At 39.7% G+C, this 27,489-nt stretch overlaps 1 pseudogene; it reads right to left on the reverse strand.

Moving 5' to 3' along the window:
• Positions 1–1,296: 1,296 nt before the first annotated feature.
• On the reverse strand, positions 1,297–27,489 carry LOC138983934 (F-box only protein 16-like; annotated as a pseudogene).

Here is a 27,489-nt window from a genome sequence, read left to right on the forward strand (position 1 = left end):
CCTCCAACCATGGGGATTCTCCAGGCAAGAATACTGGAGTGGGTGGCCATTCTCTTCTCCAGGGGATCCTCCCAACCCAGGGATCAAACCTGCATCTCCTGCATTGCAGGTGGATTCCTTACCGTCTGAGCCACCAGGGAAGTGCATAAATGGTTTCTGGAAAAAGAGTTATTGTTGAAGACCAAGTATTAAAATCAGTATTACATACAATACTCAAAACCTTTTTTCATTCTACAACCTGGTTGATCACTTTTCTCTCCTCTGTCCCAGAACAGCCCACGCGTCAGCTATTGAAGCCTTTCCCTGGCTATGAGTGATGTTGAATGAGAGTTAAGGAAAGCCTTGTGATAAAAGGAGTCATAGCTATTGTAATTTTTAAAATAACTCTTCCACCACTGCACTTTACATTTTTCTTTTTAAAAGAAATTCTCATGAAGAACAGCCATCACTGAAATCAGAAAGACTGCTTTTATCATTGTAATTATAACAATATTAATTATGCAGTTTATTACTATATTAAATGTAGAGGGTTTCTACTTCAAGTAAACACAATAAAATGAAACGTACATCAGCATGTTAAGAGCCAACTATTCATATTTCAAAAGGATTCTCCAACTCAAAAAGGATCCACTGCAGCTTTTCTATAAATAAAAAAAATCCCCGTGGTTTTAAAAATAATTTTAAAATTGTAATTTACACATAATTTTCAGGAACTCTTCTATTATACAACACAATGCACAACTGTGCATGTATATAGATCATGCCATAAAGAAAAAGCTCATACAAATTTCCCATAAGTTATCTAATTAACTGTGACTATAAGAATGAACATAAACATTGGTTGCAATGCATAGAAAACCACTAGAAAAATTTATGCTCATACTGTTTACTGTTTACAATTCTATGTAAGGACTTTACATTGCTAGTTTCTAAAGTGAAAAGAACTTTAATATGCCCATTATGCCATTTCCTAATTACTAATTTTTTGCAAACTTTTCTTTATTAATGATAGAAACATAAACATTCAGTTTGCCTGGTAGAATCACAGAAAATTTGAATTAGTTAAGTAAAATTTGATGACCCATAGGTAATAAATACTGCACATTACCCACAGAATCCCAGTGTCAGAATTGTGTACTGTAGGCATCAGAGACACAGAAATCCAGGAATCTGGAGAGAATGAGGAGCTCCAAGTCATAACCTGGTGGAACTGTGGTTTGTGAGTGTCAGATTACTTTCAACTAACATGGATATCTTGAAAAGAGCTGTTAAGTTCTTAGAACAAGGGAATTTTGAGGTCATGGTATATTTCTTTTGAAACAATGGCCTTCTCCAACTTAGTTCTAGAATTCCTAAGTAGCTGATGTTAGGAATTCTTCTTTTCCCAAATTTACCTTGGGCTTGGTAACATGGAGTTCTTTCACCATTTGAATATAATGCTTCTTCCATACACCCTGCTCATAGGGAGCTGGGGAGACATTGATATACCAGTTAAACCATAAACATTTTAGAATCCAGAGGTGATCCAGTTCAGTTAAATTCTTCCAATGCCAGCTCACCTGGAGAAACAATGTAAAAAACTATTCAGGTTACATGTCCACTTTCTCTAGGTTTTGAGCCGTCACCCTGGTACTGAGAGAACTTCTTTATTTTTTTTTCTGGAGTGGGTTGCCATGCCCTCCTCCAAGGGATCTTCCTGACCCAGGGATCGAATCCACTTCTCTGCATTGCAGGCAGGTTCTTTACCACTGAGCCACTGGGGAAGTGGATTCATGGATTCATTCATGAATGAATCAGAGCAAACATAATTTTAACTTGATAAACCAGGCCTGGAATTCACAAGTAGTTTCTTTTTGGTCCTTTTTTTCCAAATCACAACCAAGTTACCTCTTACCTGAAGTGCTTCCTAACAAGGCAGGAAGATTTTTTTTTAATTGGAGGATAATTACAACATTATGATGGTTTTGCCATACATTGGCCATAGGTATACATGTGTCCCCTCCAACCTGAACACCACTTCCACCTCCCTCCCCATCCCATCCCTCCAGGTTCTCACAGAGCACTGGCTTTAGGTACCCCTTTTTCTTTTCTTTTCTTTTTTTAAATGTTAATTCAGACAGAATCCAAGTCAACTAATATTTATTGAGCACCTATTAACCATCCTCGTCACAACCTGAAGGGTAGTATAATTAATATTCTCCCCTTGCAAATGGGGAAACTAAGCTTCAGAAAAGACTTCGGAACTTCCTAAAGATCTCTGGCTATGCCAAAGCCTTTGACTGTGTGGATCACAACGAACTGTGGAAAATTCTGAAAGAGATGGGAATACCAGACCACCTGACCTGCCTCTTGAGAAACCTGTATGCAGGTCAGGAAGCAACAGTTAGAACTGGACATGGAAAAACAGACTGGTTCCAAATAGGAAAAGGAGTACATCAAGGCTGTATATTGTCACCCAGCTTATTAACTTATATGCAGAGTACATCATGAGAAATGCTGGGCTGGAGAAAGCACAAGCTGGAATCAAGATTGCTGGGAGAAATATAAATGACCTCAGATATGCAGGTGACACCACACTTATGGCAGAAAGTCAAGAAGAACTAAAGAGCCTCTTGATGAAAGAGGAGAGTGAAAAAGTTGGCTTAAAGCTCAACATTCAGGAAACTAAGATCATGGCATCCGGTCCCATCACTTCATGGCAAAATAGATGGAGAAACAGTGGCTGACTATTTTTCTGGGCTCCAAAATCACTGCAGATGATGATTGAAGCCATGAAATTAAAAGATGCTTACTCCTTCGAAGGAAAGTTATGACCAACTTAGACAGCATATTAAAAAGAAGAGACGTTACTTTGCCAACAAAGGTCTGTCTAGCCAAGGCTATGGTTTCTCCAGTAGTCATGTATGGATGTGAGAGTTGGACTATAAAGAAAGCTGAGCGCCAAAGAATTGATGCTTTTGAACTGTGGTGTTCGAGAAGACTCTTAAAAGTGCCTTGGACAGCAAGGAGATCCAACCAGTCCATCCTAAAGGAGATCAGTCCTGGGTGTTTATTGGAGGGACAGATGTTGAAGCTGAAACTCCATTACTTTGGCCACCTGATGCGAAGAGCTGACTCATTTGAAAAGACCCTGATGTTGGGAAAGAATGAAGGCAGGAGGAGAAGGGGACAACAGAGGATGAGATGGTTGGATGGCATCACCAACTCAATGGACGCGAGTTTGGGTAAACTCCAGGAGTTGGTGATGGACAGGGAGGCCTGGTGTGCTGCGATTCATGGGGTCACAAAAAGTCAGACACGACTGAGTGACTGAACTGAATTGAACTGAAGGATCTCTGGGAGTCTGCATATGAACGTTGTGTGAAGGCTACAGAAACTCCAGTTGGCACATTGCTCATTTTTTTCATGATATGCTTCTGTTTTCCCTACATGCTTATGATTTACCTAAATATATAAAGGGAACACAATGACTAATACTATATTGATGTGTCCTAAATAGCCTTTAAGATTCAATGAAGCATTAAGTATTTGTCGTGGGGACTTCCCTGGTGGTCTAGTGGCTAAGATTCTATGCTTTCAGTGCAGGGGGCCAGGGTTTGATCCCTAGTTAGGGAACTGGATTCTACGTGCTGCAACTGACACTTGGTGCAGCCAAATTAATACATTTTTTAAAAAGTATTCTGTACATTCCACTTTCATAGCATTATGGTCAATCCTACATATCCAGAAAATGGTGGAGGTGACCCTATTATGTGTAGTAGTTTTTAAAATAATTTATTCCAGGTTTTAAATAAGTCTTAGTAGAAACTAGAGTCAAGTCCATATATAAAGTTCAGACTAGGCATTCCATATCTCTTAACATGAATTGCAGAGATGGTAACTAGTCTTCACATTCATTTCATCTTTGGAAAACTGGCCTCTTTTTCAAGGTTAACTCAATAATAAATAATGTTTGAGTGCCCCCAAAAGGAGCAGAACACTCTGTAATGGAACTCACTACCCATCCATCTGTTTATCTATCTGTCCGTCTTCCTCCCTCCTTCCATCCATTGTGTACGGAGTTTCAAAGTTACCCAAACTCACGTCCATTGAGTTGGTGATGCCATCCAACCATCTCATCCTCTGTTGTCCCCTTCTCCTCCTGCCTTCAATCTTTCCCAACATCAGGGTCTTTTCAAATGAGTCAGCTCTTCGCATCAGGTGGCCAGTGTGTTATGTCCAGGATTATTTTATGAGCTGAAGATAAGACATGTAGGGGAGAGGGAAGCAGAGGTGGGGCACAAATAGGAGAAACAGTAGGTTCAGGATCTAGATGGAGGAAAAGGCTTAGAGGATCTTACACAACACTGCAGGCAGAAACAGAGATCACAACCACTTTGTGCAACCCAGAATGAAACTGCACTGCCCTTAATCCTCATATGGTTAGTTAATTCAATCAAGATGTGGGGTTTGGGAGGGAGGGGATGGGGAGAAAGTTTTTCTCAACTCTCATTCTTTTCCTCTTTTGACTTAGATCGGGTTTAGACCTGGGTAGTTAAGTTGGGGTTCCCCCCCTGCACTGGGGATAGATAAAATTTTGCTTTGTTTTTGATTTTTGCTGCTTTTTGTTTGTTTAAAACTAAACAGGAATGAGGAAAGTTGAGGGTGGGGAAGCTCTTTCAAAACTGTAAGACAACCACCACCACATTTTCAAACAGCTCAAAGCTCATCTTGGTGCAATGACTTTATTGTTTACTTTAAATCTAGCTAAAGAACAATTGCCTCACAGTCAGTTCTGGGAAATAAAATAAAATGTTGAAATCTACCAAGATTGACATATGGTACACATAGATGATAAGATTATCTATTTCGTATCACATCTCCCTGGAATGATAACATTCTCATTGTGAAAAACATGGAAAATTCTGAGAAACCTGAAGAAAAACAATACCCAGAACCCTGTCAATCAGAGATGACCAAACATTATCAACAAGCTGGTAGAGTTATTTTCCTTTCTGTTTTTCAGGTATATATGAAAGCAAAATTGGGAAACTGCATGCAATTTAAAATCATGCTTTCTTCATTTTATACATAATAAGCATCTCTGTTCTTCCAAAACATGTTTTCTAATGACTGCCTAATAATTCTTTATATGGCAGAATGATACTCTATTACTGGGCATTTAAAACACTATGTTTTTTTAAAAAACAAATTGTTTCAATTTTAGAATAATATGTGTACATCAATACTAAATTCAAAGATACCAAGGGGCACACTGTAAAAAAAAAAAAAAAAAAAAAAAAGCCTCTCTCATCCTTGTCATATAGCCACTCATTTCCCTCTGTGAATGTAACCATTGTTACTGGCTTCTTGTGTGCCATTCCAGAAGAGCAACAAATATGGATACATTCTTTTATTCTTCCAAAGTGGTAGGATAATTCTGCACCTTTGTTGTTTTATTGATGATATATTGAGGAGATAGTTGCAACCAGTCTGCTATTAGCAGACATTTCCATTGTTTCCAACCTTTTGCTACTACAAACAATGATGCAATATTCTTATATAGACATACATTTTGCATGTGTTGAAGTATACCCATCAGACAAATTCCAAGAAGTGAAACTACTGGCCAAAGGTAATCTTTTTTTTTTTTTTTTTTTTTCTAATTTTATTTTATTTTTAAACTTTACATAATTGTATTAGTTTTGCCAAATATCAAAATGAATCCGCCACAGGTATACATGTGTTCCCCATCCCGACCCCCTCCTCCCCTCCTCCCTCCCCATACCATCCCTCTGGGCCGTCCCAGTGCACCAGCCCCAAGCATCCAGCATCGTGCATCGAACCTGGACTGGCAACTCGTTTCCTACATGATATTTACATGTTTCAATGCCATTCTCCCAAATCTTCTCACCCTCTCCCTCTCCCACAGAGTCCATAAGACTGTTCTATACATCAGTGTCTCTTTTGCTGTCCCCGTACACGGGTTATTGTTACCATCTTTCTAAATTCCATATATATGCGTTAGTATACTGTATTTATATTTTTTTTCCTTCTGGCTTACTTCACTCTGTATAATAGGCTCGGTTTCATCCACACCTCATTAGAACTGATTCAAATGTATTCTTTTTAATGGCTGAGTAATACTCCATTGTGTATATGTACCACAGCTTTCTTATCCATTCATCTGCTGATGGACATCTAGGTTGTTTCCATGTCTTGGCTATTATAAACAGTGCTGCGATGAACATTGGGGTACACGTGTCTCTTTCCCTTCTGGTTTCCTCAGTGTGTATGCCCAGCAGTGGGATTGCTGGATCATAAGGCAGTTCTATTTCCAGTTTTTTAAGGAATCTCCACACTGTTCTCCATAGTGGCTGTACTAGTTTGCGTTCCCACCAACAGTGTAAGAGGGTTCCCTTTTCTCCACACCCTCTCCAGCATTTATTATTTGTAGACTTTTGGATCGCAGCCATTCTGACTGGTGTGAAATGGTACCTCATAGTGGTTTTGATTTGCATTTCTCTGATAATGAGTGATGTTGAGCATCTTTTCATGTGTTTGTTAGCCATCTGTATGTCTTCTTTGGAGAAATGTCTATTTAGTTCTTTGGCCCATTTTTTGATTGGGTCGTTTATTTTTCTGGAGTTGAGCTGTAGGAGTTGCTTGTATATTTTTGAGATTAGTTGTTTGTCAGTTGCTTCATTTGCTATTATTTTCTCCCATTCTGAAGGCTGTCTTTTCACCTTGCTAATAGTTTCCTTTGATGTGCAGAAGCTTTTAAGGTTAATTAGGTCCCATTTGTTTATTTTTGCTTTTATTTCCAATATTCTGGGAGGTGGGTCATAGAGGATCCTGCTGTGATGTATGTCGGAGAGTGTTTTGCCTATGTTCTCCTCTAGGAGTTTTATAGTTTCTGGTCTTACGTTTAGATCTTTAATCCATTTTGAGTTTGTTTTTTGTGTATGGTGTTAGAAAGTGGTCTAGTTTCATTCTTTTACAAGTGGTTGACCAGATTTCCCAGCACCACTTGTTAAAGAGATTGTCTTTAATCCATTGTATATTCTTGTCTCCTTTGTCAAAGATAAGGTGTCCATATGTGCGTGGATTTTTCTCTGGGCTTTCTATTTTATTCCATTGATCAATATTTCTGTCTTTGTGCCAGTACCATACTGTCTTGATAACTGTGGCTTTGTAGTAGAGCCTGAAGTCAGGTAGGTTGATACCTCCAGTTCCATTCTTCTTTCTCAAGATCTTTGGCTATTCGAGGTTTTTTGTATTTCCATACAAATTGTGAAATTATTTGTTCTAGCTCTGTGAAGAATACTGTTGGTAGCTTGATAGGGATTGCATTGAATCTATAAATTGCTTTGGGTAGTATACTCATTTTCACTATATTGATTCTTCCAATCCATGAACATGGTATATTTCTCCATCTATTAGTGTCCTCTTTGATTTCTTTCACCAGTGTTTTATAGTTTTTTCTATATATAGGTCTTTAGTTTCTTTAGGTAGATACATTCCTAAGTATTTTATTCTTTCCATTGCAATGGTGAATGGAGTTGTTTCCTTAATTTCTCTTTCTGTTTTCTCATTATTAGTGTATAGGAATGCAAGGGATTTCTGTGTGTTGATTTTATATCCTGCAACTTTACTATAGTCATTGATTATTTCTAGTAATTTTCTGGTGGAGTCTTTAGGGTTTTTATGTAGAGGATCATGTCATCTGCAAATAGTGAGAGTTTTACTTCTTCTTTTCCAATTTGGATTCCTTTTATTTCTTTTTTTTTCTGCTCTGATTGCTGTGGCCAAAACTTCCAAAACTATGTTGAATAGTAATGGTGAAAGTGGGAACCCTTGTCTTGTTCCTGACTTTAGAGGAAATGCTTTCAATTTTTCACCATTGAGGATAATGTTTGCTGTGGGTTTGTCATATATAGCTTTTATTATGTTGAGGTATGTTCCTTCTATTCCTGCTTTCTTTAAGTTTTTAGCCATGTCTCATGGCTTGCAGGATCTCAGTTCCCCGACCAGAGATCAAACTCACATCCTTGGTAGTGAAAGCCACTGGATCGCCAGGGAATGTCCAGGAATCTTTATTTAAAAATTGGGTACTACCAAATTGCTCTCCTGGGTGTTTGCATCAATTTATCTATGAAGGTGCAACACATGAAGGTGCTTGTTTCCCCACACCCCTAACAATATAAAATGTTATCATTAAAAAAGAAACTAAATCCATCTGAGTCACAAACGATGGCATGAAAATGAGGCTAAGCATTTTATCTATTTTCAAAACATCTGCTTTTCTTTCTGTGAACTACTTGCTCACTTCCTTTGCTCATTTTTCTGCTAGGCTTTGCTTTTTTTTTCTTCTTAATGTAGATTTATAGTCGTTCTTTAAAAAATAAGAAAATTACCCCTTTGCTGGCAACATGTTTTTCCCCAGATTATTTTAATTTTGGGGGGCCACACTGCAGCAGCTTGTGGATTCATAGTCTCCCGGCCAGGGGCTGAACCTGAGCCCTAATCAGTGAAAGCACTGAGTCCTAACCACTCCCAGGGAGCTCCCTCCTGTTTACTGTCTGTATTTATTTACAGTTTTCTTCTCGATGGAGAAAATTTTAACTTTTATAATCACAACTTAAAATCTTGCTTTCTTTATTTATAAAGCATATATAATATATATACAAAATATATAAAATAAATAAAGATTTTAAGTTATACGTTTTCTTTTGAGGCTCTGAATATTATAGATTACTCACAAAGTCTTCCTTCCCTAGATTTCCTTTAATTACATTTTTTTCCCCTTTAGTCATGCCTGGTGGCTTACAGGATCTTAGTTCCCCAAACAGGGATTGAACTTCTGCCCTCAGCAGTGAAAAAGCAGAGACTTAACCACTGGACCAGGGGAATTCCCTCCTTTGAGTAGGGAATGGTTTTCCATAATTTCATATCAATCTTTTATCCTTCTAGAATTTTTTTCCAGATACTGCCCAATTGTCCCAGCACCAATTATTAAATACATCATCTATCTTACTGCTTTCATTTTCTTAATTTTTTTTCATTTTCTTAATTTTAAAAACTAAAGTTACCCTGTGAATGCACAGTAACAGGGAATTTCTGGTCTTTCTAGACTATGAAAAGAAATCAACAAAATGACTATCAATTTTATATCTTAAAAAATATACTTGAATACACCGTGAAATTATTTGTAAGAAAATAATGGTCAGATGCTTTTCCAACCTGTGAGCACATTTGCCCACTCTGAACTCCTTTAGTCTCACATGCTTCTGTATTTATCACATTAGCACCTTATTTCATGCTTTTCTATTTATGAATGGCCTGCACTCTACACTCTTAAGTTTTACTATGGTCCTCTGCTGTGCAATATAAGGCTATTCTGATGATGAACCATTATATACATGTGTATATATTTCCCCAACTGGCTAATACTATTTTACGGACACTTAGCAATGGCTTACTTTTTCTCTCCTGTGAGCACTAAGTGCACAGCCAGACACAAAGAGATGGGGCCAATCCAAACTGTGCAAACAAAATGCGGTGAGCATCTTGTCGGTGCTCGGTTTTGTATGCATGCTTTTTTTTCCCTCAAGGTTCAGTGTTTTCTAGGCTGTCTTTACAAAACACCGAACCCTGCTTCTTTATCTGTGCCTGTGCACAGTGACAAAGGCTTTGGGGGTCCAGGAAAGAAAAGATGTATAAAGATAACACCTTTGGGAGCTTGGTCATAAAATCCAGAGCTTCTGCTGGAATTTTCTCCTGAAGCTTTCAACAGCAGAACTTTTTTTGCTGTGACAGGGAGCAGCGTTCTAACAGGACTGTCAGGATTCTTCTCCTCTGAGTGTCCATCCATTTGTCAAACTGGAAAAAAAAAAAAAAAAAAAAAAAAAAAAAAGCAAAAAAAAAAAAAAAAAGCTCCAGGTTTAGTCTGACACCAGAGACGCATTATGAAAGAGATAAAGAACTGCATAGAAAGTGAGTTTAGTAACTTATTCTTAACAAATTGCATGCATTTCTTTCCCTAACAAGTACACCCCATGTTTTGCCACCTACCTGTTCTTTCTCACATGTGTGTGTGTGAGCCCAAGCAAGGCCGGTGTGGACATAGACATGCACTTGACCTCAAAACTTGGAGTTACAGAAAAATTTGGGAGCTGGTCATAGTCGTAAACTGAGAATATATACAGACTTGTAAAATGTAGATCTTTAACTTCTGATGGGGCTATATCCCAATTAATCCATCATAAGTTGAAAGTATCATAAATTAAAAATGCACATAATACACTTAACCTACCAAACATTCTAGCTTAGCCCAGTCTACCTTAACGTGCTCAGAACGCTTACATGAACCCTGATGATCCTTGCTGTTGTTTAGTTGCTCAGTCATGTCCAGCTGTTTTGCGACCCCATAGACTGTAGCTCAGCAGGCTCCTGTGTCCATGGGATTCTCCAGGCAAGAATACTGGAGTGGGTTGCCGTGCCCTCCTCCATGGGATCTTCCTGACCCAGGAATCAAACCTGAGTCTCTGCATTGACAGAGGTATTCTTTATCACTGAGCCACCAGGGAAGCCCTCACATGAACCTACAGTTGGGCAAAATCATCTACCACAAAGCCTATTTTAGAAGAAAGCGTTGACTAGTTCATGTAATTTATTGACTACTACACCTGGAGAAGGGAATGGCAACCCACTGCAGTATTCTTGCCTGGAGAGTTCCATAGACAGAGGAGCCTGGTGGGCTACAGGCCATGGGGGTTGCACAGAGTTGGACATGACTGACACAACTTAGCATGTATACAAGCACACTGAATGTGAAACCAGAATGGCTGTCTGGGTACTGATGGTTTTAAGTGTATTTGGCCTGTACTCTTGTGACCGAGTGGCTGACTGGGAGCTGTGGCTCAGTGGCTGCCCAGAACCATAAATAAGTATCCTACTGCACATGGCTAGCCACCCTCCCCAAAAAACCCAAATACAAAATTTTAAATATGGTATCCACTGAACGTCTATCACTTTTGCATCACTGTAAAGCCAAAAAGTTGCTAAGCCAAAGCATCTTAAGCCACGGACTGTCTGTACAACCATAAGAGAAGACACCTGGGCAGTCAGTCTTCGCCCATAGTTTACATCAGCTCATTAGTGATTAAAACTCCAGGACCAGAAACAAACCTTTGCATTCACAATTAGAGATAAGGCAATACAAGCAAATATCTCTGAGAAGGGGGACTATATGGGGTTAAAGTCCTGTGTGTGTGTGTGTGTTCTCAGTCACTCACTCTTGTCTGACTCTTTGCTGAGCCGGCTAGGCTCCTCTGTCCATGGAATTTTCCAGGCAAGAATACTGGGATGAGGTGCCATTTCCTATTCCAAGGGATCTTCCCGACCCAGGGATCGAACTTGTGCCTTTTGGGTCTCCTGCATTGGCAGGTGGATTCTTTACCACTAGCACCACCTGGGAAGGTCCAGTTAAAGTCCTGCTGCTGCTGCTGCTAAGTCGCTTCAGTCGTGTCTGACTCTGTGCGACCCCATAGATGGCTGCCCACCAGGCTCCCCTTGGATTCTCCAGGCAAGAACACTGGAGTGGGTTGCCATTTCCTTCTCCAATGCATGAAGGTGAAAAAAGAAAGTGAAGTCACTCAGTTGTGTCTGACTCTTAGTGACCCCATGGACTGCAGCTTACCAGGCTCCTCAGCCCATGGGATTTTCCAGGCAAGAGTACTGGAGTGGGGTGCCATTGCCTTCTCCGAGTTAAAGTCCTACTAATATGTAAATGATTGATATGATTGGAAAGGAAAAGTTGATAGGAGGGCCTGGAAAAAAAAAAGAGTGCCAGAGACAGGAAGTACATGCCAAAGCAATCTGGGGCATACCAAACAAACGCTTGGGTTACTTCACAATTTTCCCCAGTGATGACCCCAAACCAGTCCCAAGATTAGTGACTCATCAAAGATGAGAGCGTGAGAGCTGGCCAAAATCAAAAGAAAGGTTCTTATGGGAACAGCTAGCAGCAGAAGGAGCTGTTATCAGAGTCTAAACCTCTGTTTTTCTTCTTTAGTCCATTAGAGAAGAGAAAACAGGAAAGTTTGGGGCTACTTGTATTTTATACACTATTGCATTTCATCAATAGATATTTTCTAGTTAGTATAAAGTAATCAGAATTTTATAATACTTTAGTTTTAATCATAAAATACATTGACCACCTAAAAAGGCATGAAAGTGGAAGTGAAGGCATTTCCAACTCTTTGCGACCCCATGGACTGTAGCCTATCAGGCGTCTCTGTCCATGGGATTTTCCAGGCAAGAGTGCTGGAGTGGATTGCCATTTCCTTCTCCAGGGGATCTTCCCGACCCAGGAATCGAACCTGGGTTTCCCACATTACAGGCAGACGCTTTTACCATCTGAGCCACCAGGGAAGCCCTTTACCAAAATAAAAAAAAAAAAAAAAGGCATAAAAGGAAAAATGTATTTTAAGCCTTATGACAAGTCAACTTCTTTGTAATCATAGGATCTATTTTTTTTAATTAGTTGGAGTACTTCTTGATTAAAACCTTCCTTGGAAGTCCAGTGGTTAAGAATCTGCCAGTGCAGTGGACATGGGTTCCATCCCTGGTCTGGGATGATTCCACCTGCTGCAAGGCAAGTAAGCCTGAGAGCCACAACTCCTGAGCCCACATGCCACAGCCCCTGAAGCACAAGCACCCTAGAGCCTGTGCTCTGCAACCAGAGAAGCCACTGCAGTAGGAAGACTGCGTCCTGCAAGTAGGGAGGAGTGGTCCCATGCTCATGACAACTAGGGAAAGCCTGCACACAGCAACGAAGACGCAGCTCAACCATAAACAAATAAATAAAAAGAATCTGCCTTCCAATGCAAGGGACTAGGGTTGATAACCTGCTCGGGGAACTAAGAGCCCACATGCCACAACTGGAGAAAGCCTGTGTTGCAACAAAGACCCAGTGCAGCCAAACCAAAGATTTTTAAATAAAACAAAAACTATTCACTGTTACCAGATCTTTTCAGCGCTCATCAATCTCACTTTGGACACTATCATTCAAGGGGGAGGGGGGACTCTCAAATGAAAAAAAAAAAAAAAAAAAAAACATCAGAAATCTTAATTTACAAATAAGTGAATAAAGTGTATTCATGTATGAATGTTCCCAGATTTCCTCTCCGCCTGTTTCTGCACAGTCCATATTTCTAACTAACATAATATGAGACTTCTTTCCTTTGGGGATGGGTTATTAGAATGATAGAGAAGCCAGACCAGAGTGGTGAGGGCCAGGGGAAGGACCAGCCCACGATGCTGCGGTGATCTCTAAAGCAAGGAGCCAGTGGGGGGCATATGGAGACAGGAGAGCTGCAGGGTTTTGGCGTGTAGGCAGTCTGTGGAGGTTCAGACTGTAACTGCTTTTCCAGCAGTTATACAGTGTGAGAGAACTGGGGAATGAAGAAAGGGGATCTGGTAGGTAGTGTTATGAGTTCTGAATTGGATCCCCTGTGATTTTTCTTTGAGAGACAACATGAAAATTGGTATTCATCTTTAAAATTACTTTGGGCAGTGCTACGTGCTACTCTGTAGAAACTGAGCTATGTGGGGACCCAGGATGATGAGGGAAGAAATGTTTATGGGATATAATTATCACTACAGTAAATCAGAAATAACCCCAAATGCCTCACAATAGTGAATCAGCTCAGCAACATGATAAGAGAAAATACGGCATTAAGGATGCATGGGGGCTTTGGGAGTGAGGCCATTCAGAGTCACATTGATTGAATAATTATATCGAAATTTAGAGTTACTGGGAAGATTAAAGAAATGAAAATATGTATAAAATTCCTAAAAGAGTGTATGACTCATTGTACTCACGGTAGCTAATTTTATAAACGGTGGTCCCCAAACTTTTTGGCACCAGGGATCAGTTTCATAGAAGAGAAGTTTTCCATGGACGGGGGGAACAGGCAGGTAGGGATGGCTTCGGGGTGATTCAAGCGCATTGCATTTTATTGTAGTTCAGTCACTCAGTCATTCTGACTCTGCAACTCCATGGGCTGCAGCATGCCAGACTTCCCTGTCCTTCGCCATCTGCTGGAGCTGGCTCACACTCACCTCTCCATTGGGTCAGTGATGTTTTCCTACCCTCTGGTCCTCTGTCCCCCTCTCCTCCTGCCTTTAATCTTTCCCAGCATCAGTCTTTTCTAATGAGTCGGCTCTTCACATCTGGTGGCCCAAGTATGGAGTTTCAGCTTCAGCATCAGTCCTTCCAATGAATAATCAGGACTGACTTCCTTTAGGATTGACTGGTTTGATCTCCTTGCAGTTCAAGGGACTCTCAAGAGTCTTCTCCGACACCACAGTTCAAAAGCATCCATTCTTCATCACTCAGCCTTCTTTATGGTTCAACTCTCGCATCCATACATGACTCCTGGAAAAACTACAGCATTACATTTATTGTGCACTTTATTTCTAATGTGATGCCACTGCTGATCTGATGAGAGGTACCAATGGGTCTGTGGCCCAGAGGTTGGGGACCCCTGTTAGAAAATATCATAGTGATGTTAAAAATAATAAGCATGAGGGGTAAATCATTAGATATACAATAATTAAATTACAAAGCATAAAGTTACCATGTTTGTACATTAACAAGGACAGGAAGCACATTTGCAAGGATTGAGGTCAGCTCAATTATTGTCATGGATGCCCAAAAGAAGAGAACAGGCTCAGATTGAAGAACAGTGATTTAGAATTAATATAAAAGAACATTAGGATTATAAAGCGCTGAAGAAATCTATAAAAGAAAACATTCAAACCTTTTCCTCTAGAGATTAAAAAGATAATTACATTGGTTTCTCATCTATTTCCCTGATTATAACAGTCAAAGATAATTTATATTTGGCTTTGATAGGTGTTCTTGCCTATGGGGTTTCCCCTTTCTAATTGTGTTTATTTAGTCTAATAGAAAACGAATTTGCATTCCTTGAATTTCTACCAGTTGAAGGTGGGTAGATGACTGAGAAGAATGCTTAACAGCTGGGGGAAATCCCCTTGGAATTTAAAAGGTGCTGGGAATAATCCAAAAAGTAGATAATCCATGGAAGAATTAACTCTACATGAATTTGGTAATCGCCCAGTATCCTTCTCTTTTTTAAAAAAATTTCTAAATTGAAGCATTGTTATTTTACAATCTTTTAGGTATCTAGCATATTGATTTATATATGTACACACACACACACACACACACACATTCTGTTTTAGATTCTTTTCCACTGTAGGTTATAATAAGATATTGGATATAGTTCCTTGTGCTATACAGTAGGTTCCTGGGTTTGTTTTTTTTTTTTTCAAATTTTATTTTATATATATATATATATATATATATATATATATATATATATATATATATATATAGTATATATATCTGTCCCACATCACTTGCTTCAGCTCTTCAAAAAAAAAAGAGCCATACCATCACAGCCAGGGATCTAATGTGTGAGGTAGGGGAGCAGCTAAGACCGTTTTCTTATCCTAGTACCATGTGTGATACCTCATTTTACAGTTAGTTCCTTTTTAATATTAATATCATATAATTACTATACGACATTGTGCTACATTATTTTATGCTATACTATCTTATATGCCCATCACTGGTGACTCAGTGGAAAAGAATACATCTGCCAAGCAGGAGACAGGGGGTCAATCCCTGGGTCAGGAAGATCCCTTGAAGAAGGAAATGGCAACTGGCTCCAGTATTCTTGCTTGGGAAATCACATGGACAGAGGAGCCTGGTGGGTTTACAGTCCACGGGGTCGCAAAAGATTCAGACATGACTTAGTTACTAAACAGCAACAATACTATCTTATATCATATCATAATTATATTTTATAGTTACTTTTAATACCTTTCGAGATTTCTTGACAATAAGATTGTGAAAATCCCATTTTCAGAGTAGTTGTTACAAGGATTCTTGCTGCACTTTCAAGATGTGAGGACCATTGCTAGGGCATCAGCGCCACTCATCGCACACCAAATGGCAAGGAAAGGAAAGTTCTCAGGCAGTGAGGTCAAGATGAAGGAAGAGGCTGTTTTTTTTTTTTTTTTTTTTTTTTTTTTTTTGGTTATATTATCCTGGGCTTCACTGGTGGCTCAGCTGGTAAAGAATCTGTCTGCAATGCAGGAGACCTGGGTTTGATCCCTGGGTTGGGAAGATCCCCTGGAGAAGGAAATGGCAACCCACTCCAATATTCTTGCTTGGAAAATCCCATGGACAGAGAAACTTGGCAGGCTATAGTTCATGGGGTTGCAAAAGAGTCAGTCACGACTGAGCATGCACACATGGCTAAATATAAAATACTTTTTGGATTGTCTATCATTGAATAGGTTTCACATTACATCTTGCCCTTTACTATCCAGATTGTTTTTAAAAGTGACTTTACTTCTAATATGAGATTGAGCTTTAAAGCCAATACTTGACTCATACAATGAAAATCCCAAGTAATGCTAAGTTTAAAAATCAGTATCCTTGGGCTTCCCTGGTGGCTCAGTGGTAAAGAATCTACCTGCCAACGCAGGTAACATGGGTTTGATCCCTGATCTGGGAAGATCCTACATGCAGCGGAGCAACTAAGCCCGTGTGCCACAACTACTGAGCCTGTGTTGATCCCATGCACCACAACTTAAACGAGAAGGCTCTAGAGCCCAGTCTCTGCAACAAGAGACGCCCTGGCAATGAGAAGCTTGCACACCACAATTATAGAAAAGCCTGTGCAGCGAGGAAGACTCAGCACAGCCATAAATAAAGGAAAATTAAAAACAACAACAAAAAAAAACCTGTATGCTTACTTACTTCTCTCCTTTCTTTTTTTTATTGAAAATGCATTCCTTATGCTATCAATCTGTTATGTTGTTCATAAAACACACAGACAAATAAAGCCTAAACCTAAACTGGAGAGAGAAAACTGAATAAAAATAAACTGGAAATATCCCCTTCAAACTTAATTCCTGTGGCTTTCATGGAGCTGTAAAGGTTACCATATAATCTAGTGGATTTATGGAATAAGTTTGTTGTTGGGCAAAAGAGAAAAACCAGTGAGTACCATTTATTCATTTAGAAAATATTTATTAAATGCCTGATAGCATCAAGCAATGTACAACAAGGAGCATGGTAAAACCATGCCTGACCCTATAGTTTGGCTGATTGGAGTAGAGAGATAATTAGTGATCTTTGCAAATATCAGTGACCTTTGAAATATAGGCTTCTATTAGTTATGGTAAAAGAAAAGAATTAACAAGATCTTTTTAAAAGTTTGAAGACCTTGAATTTTATCCAGGGTGATATTAAAAATGTTTAACAACTGGCAATGCTATCAACCAATCAAAATCAGCAGAGGCTGCTCAGCCATACCAATGAATTCTGGCTGAATATTAGCCCTGGTTATATTAATTTAGGGATTTACATTCATAGTAAGTAGAATGAAAATGCAAAGATAGTCATTTTAAATATGTCCCTTTTTATCTATTTGCTTTTTTTATAAGTCTCTTTTTTAAGTTATTGGTAACAAAGTTAGTTTAAAAACACAAATGCAATATGAGAAAAACTTAGCTAGATTTTAAATTTCGGGTATTTCTCATTTTGCCATTTTTAGTGAATTTATTTTATAAAATTTTATTATTATTTTGAATAGATATTACCTTCACATGATTAAAAACATTCACATGATTAAAAATTCAAAAGACACAAAAGGCTCTCCAGGTAAGAGTCTCTTCCACCCTTTAGACAGTTTTCCTGTCTGAAGGAAATCAATATTGCCCCTTTTTTTGTAAAAGTAAAAAAAAGTGAAAGTCAGTCATGTCTCTTTCCAAGTCATGTCCAAACCTTTGCGACCCCACCTTTCTGTAACCTGCCAGGCTCCTCTGTCCATGGGGTTTTCCAGGCAAGAATACTGGAATGGGTTGCCATTTCTTTCTCCAGAGGATATGTAAAGTCTTCCAGAAACATTGTGTACATGACTTTTTTTTCCTTCTTTAGGTTAGTAAATATCTTTAGACTGGAGCTTGTAGACCAGCACAGAAAAGAAGTGGTGACTAAATCAGACAAACAAGAACAGTAAGATACAGAGCTTTATGATGGATTGAATGTTTATGTCACCCCTAATTCCGAAATTGAAACCCTAACCCTGTGGTAATGACCCAGGGAGGTAGGTGGGGCCTTTGAGAGGATTAGGTCATGAGGGAGAGCATTCGCATATGGGATTGCGAGCATCCATGCTCAATCGCTCAGTTGTGTCTGACTCTTTGCCACCCCATGGATTGTAGCCCACCAGGCTTCTCTGTTGATGGGATTTCCCAGGCAAGAATACTGGAGTGGGTTGCCACTTCCTATTCCAGGGGATCTTCCTGACCCAGACAGCAAACCAGAGTTTCCTGATTGGCAGGCGGATTCTTTACCACTGAGCCACCAGGGAAGCCCTCATGAATGGGTTTAGTGTCCTTTATTAAAGAGACTACAGAGTGACCTTTAGCCCTTTTGTCATATGAAGACACATGGAGAGTCTCTGAGCCAGAAAGCAGGTTCCCAGCAGACACCGAGTCTGCTAGCACCTTGATGTTGGACTTTCCGGCCTCTAGAACTATGAGAAATAAGTTTTCTGCTGTTTATAAGCCCCCGCTCCCACCAGTGTTCTGTTATAGCACCTGGAATGGACTAAGACATATGGGAAAATGAATCTCAGTAACTCACAGGGTAGGATATTCTGTCTACTGCTATATTCTGGGGCAAAGATGCTCCGTTAAAAGGAAAGAAGGCTTTGACTGTATGCTTTAAAGATGGACTATTTCAAGTTCATTATATACATCTAGAGTTAAAGAAATCATAGCATAATTTTTTAAAAGGGATCCTGATTTGTTTTTTAAAATTAAGGTGCAATTCATACACCACACCACCCAGCATTTTCATATATTCACAAGGCTGTAAAGCCAGCACTACTGTCTAATTTCAGAACGTTTTCATTACCCCCCAAAATGAAGTCCATACCCATTACAGTCAGTCACTCCTCCCCTGCTCCCTGGCCCCTAGAAACCACTCATCTATTTTCTGTCTGTATGGATTTGTCTATTTTGAATATTTCATATAAATGGAATCATATGCTAGATGGCTTTGGTGTCTGGTTTCTTTCACTCAGCATACTATGTTCAAAGTTTATGCTGTAGCGTATATCAGTACTTCATTCTTTTTTCTTGCCTGTGCTTTTTAAAATTTAACCATTTTTAAGTGTACAGTTCAGTGACATGATGCATACTCACACTGTTGTGCAACATCCCCACCCATCCGTCTGCAGAACTGTTTTTAAAACTCAAGCTGAAACTCTACCGGTTAAGTAACATCCCTATTTCTTCGTAACCTGTATTTTACTTTCTTTCTCTGTGAATTTGCCTATTCTAAGAACTTCATAAAAGTGGAGTCAAACAATATTGGTCCTTTTGTGTCTGGTTTATTTCACGTAGCACAATATCTTCAAAGTTCACTCATGAGTAGCTTGAAACAGAACTGCCTTTCATTTTCAGGCTGAACACTGTTCCATTGTTTGGCTAGACCCCATTTTGTTTATCCATTTCTCACCAAATGGATGTTTGGGTGTTTACATTTTTGACAATTATGAATAATGCCACTGTGAACATTAGTGTACACATTTTTGTATGACCATGTTTCCAGTTCTCTTGGGTGGAAGAGACTCTCAGTGAGAACTATAGAGGAATTTGATGAGTAATACACATTAGCCAGAGATGGATAAAGTCCCCTCATACAACATTTGAGTTTCGAACTTTCAAAGATGCGAATGTGTGTTTGCATGTCCAATCACATTAGTTCATGCATCTGGCGTGCACGGTCATGTGTGTCCATCCACTACAGGTGGCTGTGCTTTTGTGTACTTTACAGTACAGTAGAGCAGTTTTTTAATTTCAAGCCCAGGATGTCTGGAAGCAAGCTTACAAACAGCGGAGTGTAGCCAGTTGTGTTAGTTGGGTACCGAGGCTGACTGTGTTGGATTTACGATCAAATTGGACCTATGAATTCGCTTTTGGAACAGAACTCATTCATACAGAGTAGTAGACTTACTGTACTTTGATCATGGACAATGGTCATTGAGACCGTGTTTCCTTTGAGGAAGTGTGAAAGTAACTTAGATATGGATATATAGATTTATATACATTCCTTTGTTAATGTTCTTTTTCATTATGGTTTATTCCAGGATACTAGATATAGTTCCTGTGCTATACAGTAGGACCTTGTTGCTTAGCCATTCTAATGTAATAGCTTGCATCTACCAACCCCAAACTCCCGGTCTGTCCTGCTCCCTCCTCTCCTCCCACTTGGCAACCACAGGTCTGATCTCTACGTCTGTGAGTCTGTTTCTGTTTTGAGGGCAGGTTCATTGGTGCCACAGTTTAGATTCCACATATAAGTGATATTCATATGGTGTTTGTCTTTCTCTTTCTGACTTAGAATCAAGTATACTTTAAATAGTTACCCATTTTCCAAGCAGAGCTCTTCTTGCTTCAAATACTTACAATTAAAAAAAAAAGATGGAATGATTTCATATTTTGTGGTTCAAAATACCCATTAAAAAGACATCATTAGGACTTCCCTGATGGTCCAGTGGTTAAATATCTGCCTGCCAATGCAGGGGACATTGGCTCAATCCTTTGTGCCAAGAGATTCCACATGCCTAGGTGCAACTGAGCACAAGCGCTACAAGAACTGAAGCCTGCATGCCCTAGAGCCCTGCTCCCCAACAAGAGAAGCCACCATAATGAGAAGCCTGCTCACTGCAGCCAGAGAGTGGCCCCTGCTTGCCAAAACTAAAGAAAGCCCATGCACAGCAATGAAAACCCAGCACAGTCAAAAATAAAATAAATGAATTTTAAAAAGACATTATTAAAGGATCAATCACTAAATATTGCCAGTCTTTTCCATTTTATCAACTGAGTATAAAGAGACAGATTTTGTACCTGAAAGGGTAACTTTATTTATAACTTGGGCAAACTTGCCTTTTTCTCAGTTTCTCCATGTGAGACAATTCATCTTAGAGAATAAATAATTTTTTAAAGGCAAGAAATAAGAAAAGAATGGAACTATAAAGTGAAATCATTTTTGGAATATGAAAGGCGATGACAAAACTGACAAAGGAAAAATAGGAAAACGGACAACCTCCCTCCAAATATTTCAGCATGACTAGTATTAGAACTTGTGAAATTTATGAGTGAGTAGCTCTGTTTTTTTTTTTATTTCATGAGTTCACATACCAGTGGGTGTACATTACATATATGTTTGCATATGTGTGCCTCTGGGCTTATAGCTCAGTGTTTATCTGTATAGGTTTGTTGTTATATACCATCGAGGACAGAAACTATGTCTTATTCACCTTGACTTCTCCACTGCAGAGTGCTGTATGTGGCATATTACAAGTGCTCAAGCTTGCTGGAAGGAATGAATATGCTTGTGACAATGAATATCCTTTGGATGTATGGCTACCATGTGAGTGTATTTACATATTAGTGGAGAGGTGTTTTCCTGAGCTTCAGTCACTTGTGTATCTATCTGAATGGGTGAGGAAGGGACAACTCGAGTGAGGAGGTTTGGCAGAGGAGGGCAAGCTGGAGCCAGAGAGCAGCAAGAGACAGCAGGTAACAGGCGTGACTGTCTCTCTGCTGCGCCCACCTTTTTTAGCGCTCTGTGGGCTTTCAAAATTGGGCTCCATGTGTTCCCTTCCTCCTGGCACTTTCTAAATTCTCTTGCACTATTATTCCTGCAGCCAAGAAAAAATAAAAATAACAAAAAAAAAAAAAAACATTTCTGAATAGTGTCTAACAAAGTCCAAAAAATTCCTCCTCAGTCTCGGCACCAGCAATTTTCTGGCACACACTGGTCTCACTCTTCTCAACTCCTCTTCACATTTAGAAACTAGCTCAGGGCTAAAATAAAATTTTTCTTCCCAGGGGTTAAGAATCTGCCTTTTGTGGAGGAGGATGAGGAGCTGGTTTCATGCAATTTTTCCAACAGATCTCACTCTTTTTCCTTTCTTTCTTTTTAGATTCTGTTCATTTTCCCTCTCAAATTCTGCTTTCCAAAGGGCAGGCAAAATGGAGACTGAAATAATTGATTCAACAACAACCTCAAGGCCGTAAAATGCCATATCTTTTAGATTATAAAGAAACTAACCAGACTGTATGTTCATGAATCATATATCACTAAAAAGCCAGACACAAGCGTGCTTTTATACTTTAGAGAAGAAGAAAAACCAATTACCATTTTCTCCTCCCTCCTAATTAACTGCCCTTGGGCTCCCAGCATCAGAGGACCCTCAAATAACAGTGACAGATGATCTCAGAATTTCTAGATAGATAGAAAGAGTGGAGAGAGGATTTCTGGGTGGTCCAGTGGTTAAGACTCTGTGTTTCTGCTGCACAGGAAAAAAAGCAAGGGTTCAATCCCTGGTTGGGCAATTAAGGTCCCACAGGCCATCATCTGCAGTGAAGAGCCCAGATAAAAACAAGCAAACAAAGGATGCCATGATCTTCGTTTTCTGAAAAGAAAATAGAAGATCTTGATTCCAGCTTGTGTTTCTTCCAGTCCAGCATTTCTTTTCCAGCCTTGGCATGTCCTGCATTGACAGGCAGATTCTTTATCACTAACACCTAGGAAACCCTGCTAGAACCATGGTCTTTCTATTCTGACCCCCAACCTTGATCTTCCTTATTCAGACCTCAAGCCCTACATTCTCAATGAATTGCTGCCCATGGTTTGACCTGACAGTGGGAAAAAAATAACAATTAGGTCCCAGGATGACAACCTCCTTTCAAAAGGAGGTTGGGAGGACCATCGTGGTGTCCAATGACAACAGAAGGCATCAGAAAGAAAGGGGCACCAACTTGAAGGGGTGTGGAGAGTCAGCAAGAAAGTGGCAGGGGGACCCTGGTGGTCTAGTGGCTAAGACTCCAAACTCCCTATGTAGGGGAGTTCCATCTCTGGTCAGGGAACTAGATTCCACTTGCTGCAACTAAAAAGATTCCACACGCCGCATCTAGAGATCCTGCATGCCATCATGAAGACCCAGTGCAGTCAAACAAATAAATAAAATAAATATTTAAATAAATAAATAATAAATAAAGTCAGTCATTGATAATAAAATCAAATAAAGAGGGTAGGAGATAGGGTCTTTAGAGGGCCAATGACCAAGTCTAAGCAGAGTCCAAGCAAATCCAGCTCTTCACCAAAAGGCGATTAGAGTCAGGTGGGAACTGATAGGCATGAGGGGCAGAAAGAGAAACACTAGACAAACTCAGATCTGGTTCTGACTCTACCCTTGACAAGGAGTATAATTTGGAACAAATTATTTAACTGTCAGGCCCTCAGGCAGACTCAGAATCTTACAGTCTCTGGTTGGGAGCAAGTCTTCATTCCAAGGCTTTGCAATCAGATTTTTGATCTTAAAAAGCTGGAAGAGGGTTAGGATAAATTGGGAGTTTGGGATTAACATATACAAACTGTTATATATAAAATAAATAACCAACAAGGACCTACTTATAGTACATACACTACTCAATATTGTGTAATCACCCATAAGGGAAAGAATCTGAAAAAGAATAGATATGTATAATTGAATCCCTTTGCTGTACACTTGAAACTAACACAACATTGTAAATCAGCCATACTTCAAATAAAATTAAAAAAAGAGCCCGGAAATAGTATCACTTCAAGTGGAAAACATTAGAGAGAATCATCTTTCCTTGCAGAATGTTGCAGTTGGTTTACATCACAGTTTACTCACATCACAGTTTATTCAGAGCCTGCTGTTAAGTCAAAATCCCATGGTTGTTATTTTAGTCTGTTGACACTGTGGTTGCATATTTCACCATGTGACATCATTACCATGGAGGCATCAGACATTTTGGGGCTCCTAAATTATGACCGATGGATGGTGGTTAGGTGCTTTTTCTCAGAACACCCTTTTAACTACATGTGTACTGTACTACATGTGTGAACCATATTAAAAAAAAAAGAAATGTTCATCACTTTCAATTAAAACACTAGATGAAAAAAAAAAAAAAAAACCTACACTAGACAGCAAAGAAATACATACTTATAAAACATTCCTCCTCTCAACGTTTTCACAAGTCCTGAATTATCTTGTAATCTGAGGATGCTATAATTTTGGCATCTACATTTGAATTAAATCTCTCTGCTTAAAGCCTCTTGTGAAGTTAAACTCCTATGAGGTTTATTTTAGACTGAAACAGTTTCATATTTTTCATTTTACTACAGAATAGAAAAAAGGCAAAATTAAAACAAAAACCAGGGACTTCCCTAGTGGTACAGTGTTTAAGACTCCACGCTTGCAATGCAGGGTGCCTGGGTTCTATCCCTGGCCAGCAAACTAAAATCCCATATGCTGTGCAGTGTGGCCAAAACAAAAAAAGAGGACCTCAAAATTACGCTGATCACTGGCAAATGCCCTGTTGTAGAAGTGTAGAAAAGCCCTTGAAGGTATCGTATGGACACGGTGTGCCCAGCTGTAAATTTAGGTATCTATTTTTAACCCCTTTCACAGTGTCAGAATGTTAGACCTGGAAGGGGCCTTTGAGGTCATCTGATCCAAGCCACTCAATTTCCAAAGGCAGGTAGTAAAGATCAGAGGCATAAGAGACTCACTGAAGTCAAGCAGGAGATTATTTAGTATAGCTGATCTGGAACCTGTGTTTTTCAAGTCTCAGCATTACTGTTCTTTGCTCGCTTTTACTTATATCTGTTTTTAAAATTATTAAATATCATTGCACTGTATACAGTAAAAAACAAAAACTCTCTCTTCCAACAGACTTCCCTCCCACTCTTCCATGTTGTCCAACATTTTAGGGGAAACCACTATTGATAGTTGGGCTTCTCTGGTGGCTCAACCAGTAAAGAACCCACCTGCCAATGCAGGAGACATAAAGAGACGTGGGTTTAATCCCTGGGATGGGAAGATTCCCTGGAGGAGGGCATGGCAACCCACTCTAATATTCTTGCCTGGAAAACTCCACGGACAGAGGAGCCTGGAGGCCTAGAGTCTGTGGAGTTGCAAAGAGTCAGACAAGACTGAGCACATGTGCACACACTATTATCAGTTTGCTGTATACATATGCAAATTCCATGTGTGTGTCTAAGTACTGATACATTCATTCACATACATATGGGTATATACACGGGCCAAGATTTTTTAAATTTGTATTATATTTAATTTTTATTGAATTATAATTGACATACAATATGATGTTAGTTTCAGGTGTACAACATAGTGATTTGACAGTTTTTTTTTTATTTTAATTGTTTTTTTTATTGAAGGATTTTGCTTGACAGAATTTTGTTGTTTTCTATCAAACCTCAACATGAATCAGCCATAGGTATGCATATATCCCGTCCCTTTTGAACCTCCCTCCCTCTGTCTCGGAGAAGGCGATGGCACCCCACTCCAGTACTCTTGCCTGGAGAATCCCATGGACGGAGGAGCCTGGTAGGCTGCAGTCCATGGGGTCGCGAAGAGTCGAACACGACTGAGCAACTTCACTTTCACGCATTGGAGAAGGAAATGGCAACCCACTCCAGTGTTCTTGCCTGGAGAATCCCAGGGACAGGGGAGCCTGTTGGGCTGCCGTCTACGGGGTTGCACAGAGTCGGACACGACTGAAGTGACTTGGCAGCCCCTCTCTCTCCCCACCCCACCCCTCTAGGTTGATACAGTGCCCCTGTGTGAGTTTCCTGAGCCATGCAGCAAATTCCCATTGCCTATCTATTTTACCTATGGCAGGCTAAGATTTTTGAAAATAGTTTTACTCCAAACTAGAACCTAACTAAACCAAACTAAAAATGGCAGGGGGGTGATAAAATGGGATAAAATGATAAAATGTTCTGAACAACAAAATAAATATCATTTCTAATAGAAATTGTTATTTCTCTTATCATTGCTCATCTAGAAATAATCATGAAATTTTTAAACATTTTTATTTATTTGACTGCACTGGGTCTTAGTGGTGCCATGTGGGTTCTTTAGCTGCAGCATGCAAACTCTTGCGGCATGTGGGATCTAGTTTCCTGAACACAGATGGAACCCAGCCCCCTGCATTGGGAGCACAGACTCTGAGCCACTGGGCCACCAGGGAATTCCCTAGAAATTCTCATAAAATTTGACAAAAGCTATTCAGGCTTCCCAGGTGGAGCCAGTGTTAAAGAACTCACCTGCTGGGACTTCCTGGTGGTCCAGGGGCTAAGACTCCATGCTCCCAATGCAGGGGGCCTGGGTTTGATTTCTGGTCAGGGAACTAGATCCCACATGCTTCAACTAAGGGTTCACATGCTTCAACAAAATTGCAACCAAATAAATTAAAAAAAGAAAACTCACTTGCTAATGCAGGTGATATAAAGGACACTGGGTTCGATCCGTGGGTCATGAAGATCCCTTGGAGGAGGTCATGGCAACCTACTCCAGTACTCTTGCCTGGAGAATCCCACAGACAGAGGAGCCTGGCCAGCTATAGTCCATGGGGTCTCCAAGAGTTGGACATGACTCAGTGACTAACACACATGAAGGGGTCCTCAGTGCTATGCACGGTGGGTAGGGTGGAATTTATTCTTTGGAGCAGTCTGTTATCGCTTTTGCTTCATAGGATTAGTTTGGTATTTTAGAAAGATCATTCTGGGACCAGAATAGAGGATGGATTAGAGACAGTGAAACCAGCTGAGGGGTTACTGCAATGTGCCAGGCAAAGGGGGGTGAGTGTGTGAACTGAGAATGTGGAGCTGGATGTGCACAAGTCAAAGGAGAAAAGGGGTCTGGATGAAGAGACCTCGGAGGAAGACTCACAGAACCTGAAAACCAGTTGGATATGGAGGTGAAAGGGAGCTGGTAGACACTCCTCCTTCTCATCTCCTAAATCTTTAAAAAATGTTTATTAATTTATTTGGCTGTGCTGGGTCTTAGTTGCAGCACACAAGGTCTTTAGTTGCAGTATGTGGGACTGAATTTCCTGGCCAGTGATAGAACCTGGGCCCCAGCCCTGGGAGCAAAGAGTCTTAGCCACTGGACCACCAGGGAAGTCCCTAAGATCTTTCTTTCTAAGCAGGAACTTTGTCTCTCTTGCCAACTCTGGCCATGTAACTGGGGCTCAATTAAAGTTTTCTTTATTTTTGTTCTAAATGTATTTCAGTTTTTTTCAATTAAAATTTTTGAAGAAATCCTTCATTTTTTTTTGTATCCCCTATACAATCCTAAGCAATTCCTTTTCATGTTTTGATTACCAAAATTTTAATGCTTTTTTTTCCTTCAAAGTATGATTTCAACTAAGACAATAGTTCCTATTACTCACCCGGTCATTCAAAAGCTGATGGTTTAGGGGTGTCCAGGTACTCATCTTTGTCTGCATTTTGGGACCATTTGTGTTTTTTGGAGGTGCAAATGCCATCAT

The sequence above is a fragment of the Bos mutus genome, unplaced genomic scaffold (assembly GCF_027580195.1).
Source record: "Bos mutus isolate GX-2022 unplaced genomic scaffold, NWIPB_WYAK_1.1 CTG347, whole genome shotgun sequence".
Lineage (NCBI taxonomy): Eukaryota > Metazoa > Chordata > Mammalia > Artiodactyla > Bovidae > Bos > Bos mutus.